This window comes from Cicer arietinum, chromosome 4 (assembly GCF_000331145.2).
Source record: "Cicer arietinum cultivar CDC Frontier isolate Library 1 chromosome 4, Cicar.CDCFrontier_v2.0, whole genome shotgun sequence".
Taxonomy (NCBI): Eukaryota; Viridiplantae; Streptophyta; class Magnoliopsida; order Fabales; family Fabaceae; genus Cicer; species Cicer arietinum.
Window position 1 is genome coordinate 14,165,110 of NC_021163.2, and position 5,968 is coordinate 14,171,077.

Genomic DNA, 5,968 nt, shown 5'->3' on the forward strand with positions numbered 1-5,968 from the left:
TATATATATAACAATTTTTAGTGACTTTTTTTTCTTCAAATATTACCATTTATTTAAATTATTTCAGTTACAATTTCAGCTTTATCTATATTTATATTATATATATAAAGGGAACAACAAGTTTAATTATAATTTTTTCTTTATAATTTTATCCTTCATTTAATTTTTTTTATTTATAATTTCATTTTTATTTATTTATGGGTTCACGTGAAGATGTACCTTGTGCACATGTTAATGATATAAAAAATATATTTTTTTATTAAAAAATAACAATATTTGAACTCTTAAAATATTAAATGTTAATGAGGATCTTTAGTGTATTGATTAAGAGAATAAATGTAAGAGTTTTGTACCAGGCACCCCCCAATTTTACCTGCCACCCTCCAGTATTTTTTAAAGACTATTATACCCCTCTGTAAAATAGTATAAAAGTATAAAAAAAATTACCATTCTGATTTCACACCCCACCACCTTCAAAAAATTTGAAAAAAAATGTAGGATTCGAAAGTTTAAAAGTTTCGAAATGCATTTCAATAAGTTATTCGAAATTTTTGTTATTTTAAAACCTTCGAAATGCAATTTCTTTCAAAAAAATACAAATTTTCGAAAATTTGGATAAACACCAAATTTTCGAAATGGACATTATTCGAATATTTGCTTGCATTTGAAAGTTTCGAAATAAAATAATGCTTCGAAAATTTGGCCTTTCACGAAACTTTCGAAATGTATATTTGAATTTTAGAAATTTCGAAATGAAATTTGTTCTTCGAAAGTTTGGCTTTTCACAAAAGTTTCGAAATTATTATTCGAATTTTTAAGATTTTCGAAAATCAGATTTCGAACTTTTTACAATAAGTCAAAGTTTCGAAATGTTTTTTAATTTTTTTTAAATTCAATATTTATGTTAGAAATATTTTTTAATTTTTTTTAAATTCAATATTTAGAATATTATTTTTAATTAAATTTGTTACTAATTTTGAAATTAGGTATGAGTAGAGTTGATGTTTCTGCTTCAAAAAATGTTATAGATTCTACAGAAAAATTCACCACTGATCAGGTATTATTATAACTACTGATGAATCATCACCAATTAAATTTTTCTTATAGCTATATAGTTAATTTTTATTTGAAACGTATTTTGCAGGTATTTTCTTCTCGAGAAGCTGTATTTGAATGGGCAAAAGCGATTGGAAGACAAAATGGAATTTTAATTGTTACCATTCGATCAGATAAAGCAAACGGAATTAGGGGAAGAAAAGACAAATTGATTTTGGGATGCGAAAGAGGTGGAAGATATAAATCAGAATCAAAAAAATCAGTAACTTGCTCTCATAAGGAAAACTGTCCATTTACTCTCAGATGTGTACCATTAAGTGTCGGTGAAGGATGGAAAATTAGTGTTCGTTGTGGGACACACAATCATGAATTACTTGATACTGTAACCGGTCATTCCTATTTGGGGCGTTTAAACGAAGAAGAGAGGAAATTTGTCAATGATATGACAAAGTATAAGCTTGCACCCAGATTCATTCTAAATGCTTTGAAAGTGAGAAATGAAACCAATGTCACTATTCCCAGTCAAATATATAAAGCAAGGAGTACTTATCGATCATCATTGAGAGGTCCGTACACAGAAATGCAGCATCTGTTGAAGTTAATACAACAAGAAAATTATGTGCATTGGACAAGAAGACGGGAAAATTCTGATATTTTGAGAGATATTTTTTGGACGCATCCTGACTGTATAAAGTTGTTAAACACATTTCATTTTGTTTTGATATGTGATAGCACATACAAAACAAACAGATATCGGTTGCCATTACTTGAAATAGTCGGTGTCACTTCTACTAGTTTGACATGCGTTTAAACGAAGAAGAGGGGAAATTTTTCAATGATATGACAAAGTATAAGCTTGCACCCAGATTCATTCTAAATGCTTTGAAAGTGAGAAATGAAACCAATGTCACTATTCCCAGACAAATATATAAAGCAAGAAGTACTTATCGATCATCATTGAGAGGTTCATACACAGAAATGCAACATCTGTTGAAGTTAATACAACAAGAAAATTATGTGCATTGGACAAAAAGACGGGAAAATTCTGATATTTTGATAGATATTTTTTGGACGCATCCTGATTGTATAAAGTTATTAAACACATTTCATTTTGTTTTGATATGTGATAGCACATACAAAACAAACAGATATCGGTTACCATTACTTGAAATAGTCGGTGTCACATCTACTAGTTTGACATTTTCAGTTGGGTTTGCTTATTTGGAAAAAGAGCGACAAGATAACTTCATCTGGGCATTTGAGAAGGTACGAATGTTGTTCAAATCTGAGTCTTTGATTTCTAAAGTTATTGTGACTGATAGAGATCTTGCCATGATGAATGCGATTAGTGTTGTGTTTCCTACTTCAATACATTTGCTATGTCGTTTTCATATTGAAAAAAATGTTGGGGCAAAATGCAAACAATATGTCAAAAAGGATAGACAAGAAGAAGTAACGGATTTATGGAAAAAGATTGTCTATTCGACTAGTGTGGAAGAGTATGATCATCATTTGCAACAATTTGAGCTATTGTGTGCCGATATTATTCTTTTTGTTGATTATGTGAAGGATTCATGGTTAACACCTTACAAAGAAAGGTTTGTCAATGTTTGGACCAATAGAGTGATGCATTTGGGGAATACATCTAACAGATATTTTTAAAATATGAATTGTATTGTTTTAGCAAACATGATTTACTAGTTTATGTGATTTGTTTTAATTTATGTTATTTAATTTATTTGTAGAGTTGAGTCTGCTCATTGGAGATTGAAAAACATGCTTCAAACTAGTTTTGGTGATTTGTGTAAAAGTTGGGATGCAGTGAATATGATGTTAAAGAACCAAATATGTATCATTCAATCTTCTTTTCAGAAAACCATAAAGGACGTTGAGCACAGGTATAATTCACAATTTTTTCAAAATGTACATCACTGTGTATCAAGAAAATGTATGAAAGAAATTGATAAACAGTTGGAAAGGGTGAAGATTGTAGGTACTAACAAAACAGAATGTGGTTGTTCAATTAGAACAACTCATGGATTACCATGTGCTTGTGAGTTGGCTAAGTTGCAGATATATGGTAATGTTATCCCTTTAGATAGCATTCATGATTTTTGGAAACAATTAAGCATTGAACATGAATTAGAGGATGAAGAATCTTTATCAGATTATGAATTTTCTGAAGAGTTGGAAGCAATGAAAGCGTACATGAAGAAACACGATATTATAAGTCAAAAGATATTCAAGGCAAAGGTGCGTGAAATTGTATTTCCACATACCACATCAATACTTACACCACCAGAGAAAGTGAGAACCAAAGGAGCTGGTAAAAAGAAAAAAGAATTTGATACTCCCCGTGATCCTTCATATTGGGAGTATGTTGATGCCTCTCAAGAATCTGCAAAGGCAAGGAAACCATCTCAATTATCTCAACGTTCTGCAAGGCAACAATCTCAATCATCTCAACATTCTTTTAAGACACAATTTCCTACTTATATACGTCCGTATATTGAGGACATAGTAGATGTTGTGGCTGATGGAAATTGTGGGTTTCGTGCAATTGCAGCATTGCTAGGTTGGACCGAAGAATCTTGGGCTTTAGTTCGATCGCAATTGGATAAAGAGATTGGTCTACATAAAGATGTTTATTCTAATGTTTTTGATGACAATGTTGAATCAATGCGCAACTTATTGAAAATATCAAAATTGGATGCTCAAGGAAAAGATAAGTGGATGTCTTTACCAGACTTGGGTTACGTGATAGCAATACTATATAATGTCATATTGGTGTCGTTGTCTCGTAATCTGAATATGACATTTTTCCCACTAAACAAATCACTATCGAAAGAGACTTTTGTTCACTTTTTACTAGCAATTGGATTTGTTAACGAGAATCATTGGGTACAGGTAAAATTAATGCTTAATGTTAAAAAATTTATTATTCAGATAAATTAATTTGTAACCTTTTTTTATTCAGATCAAATTGAAGTCTGATTGTCCTTTGTCACCTACGTCACAAAAATGGAAAGACTTTTGTAGTGACACAACAAAGAGTTGGGAAGTAGCTTATGCAGCACGTATGAAGCATTGGGAACGCATTGATCCATCATTTATCAGATCATCTTGTATTTCATTAAATGAAGATTAGAATATGTTGTATATCACTGTTTATGGATTATTAAAATATCTTGTTTTATCATTTTCAGTATCTTTTATTATGAATTAACTTAAAATAAATGCGGATTAACATAACATATAACACAATATATCTCAAATCACTAAACATATCACATAATCACAAAATATCTCAAATTACAGTACATAACACATAACACAAAATATATCAAATTACTAATCATCGTACAAAAGACTTAACTCACTTAAAATCTCATGAATTTCACTAAACGACTCTACCAAATTAATGGCTCTACTTACAAGCTCAGCTGCTCTACGATCTCGGTCAGAAGATGATGGACCAGCATGTGCAGCAGATGATGGACCCACATGTGCAGCAGATGATGGATGGTCAGATGGATGGTCAGAGGATGTACCCGCATGTGCAGTAGACCGAGGAATGATCAGAGGATGTGACACAGACATGTACCATGGATAATAGTCCTCAGTGACCTCTCCAGGAAAACTCGCAACATGATATAGCCTTCGAAACACCGATACAGATGACTGCATAGTAGTCTGCCACACCCAATCTATACTGTTGGGCCTGGGAGGAACATCAGGCGGGATGCACTGCATACGACCAAATTGTCGAAGACATCGCTCCGGCAAATATGGGACTAAGACTCCACCACATCGAAGATAACTAGAGAACATCGAAATATCTTCAAACGGATGATTAGCTCGATCATCATCATATGGTGTAAACACTACATCCTCAAGCAACAAAGCATCAAGTCTCTGCCGATAGGTCACTAATCCACCTTCAACAGCATGTTTTGCAATCCACCTACATGCTCTTGGAAGATGTGCATGAATCGCACCTCTATCGCCCCGCTTACATATCCTAGGGAAGTGTTCGTAAATCCAGCACTGCAACATAAGTAACATAATACAACTTAATTTAAATACATAAGTAAAATAATACAACTTAATAAATAAAATAATTAAATAAATGGATATACCTGTAAAAGGGTCATGTAACCTCCCAACTGTCGAGTGTCATGGACAGCCCCATCTCCCATATTGACATAAAGGAAAACCAATGCCGCGGCAACCCATGAATAGTATCGACAACGATCTAAATCAATAAATAAACTGATGTATTTCGCCTCCACACGCGTATGTGTTTTATCGGCGAAAATTGTGCTGCCAACTAAATGCAATAGATACGTTCTAGCCGCACACTCAAACTGGTTAGTTTGAATGAGACGACTATATAAATCACGCAACCATTGCAATCTATATTGGACACATTTATTATAATTAATCTCAGCTAGAGATTCCTCCCATGTTGCACCTAAGTACTCATGTGCAGCTCTTGCAACATTATTAGTGTTCATATTCACAGGTGCATTAAAAAATTTACCATGGGGTGATATGTGAAGGAGAGTCGCGACGTCGTCTAAAGTAATAGTCATCTCTCCAAATGACAAATGAAATGAGCTGGTCTCCCTGTACCATCTTTCAACAAATGCGGATATCAGACCAACATCAACCATAGTGAGGTAGGCCGAAGATAGAGGTAGCAGCCCAGATTCCCGAATCCAATGCTCTACAGGATGTGGCACAGGAACTTCGGAAAACTTCTTCAACTTCAATCCATGAGTAATGACTTTTAACGGTCCACGATCCTGCGAGTAATTACAAAGTAATTAATTAATTAAATAACCTTAAATAAATAATTGAATCAACTTAAACAAATAATTGAATAAATAAATTTAAATAAACAACAAAT

General features: G+C 32.8%; 1 long non-coding RNA gene across 1 annotated transcript; it reads left to right on the forward strand.

Moving 5' to 3' along the window:
* Nucleotides 1-3,930: 3,930 nt before the first annotated feature.
* Nucleotides 3,931-4,220, forward strand: LOC140919944 (uncharacterized). Its single transcript, XR_012162662.1, has 2 exons — nucleotides 3,931-3,963; nucleotides 4,034-4,220. It is a non-coding gene; the product is annotated as an uncharacterized lncRNA (long non-coding RNA).
* The last annotated feature ends 1,748 nt before the right edge of the window (nucleotides 4,221-5,968 follow it).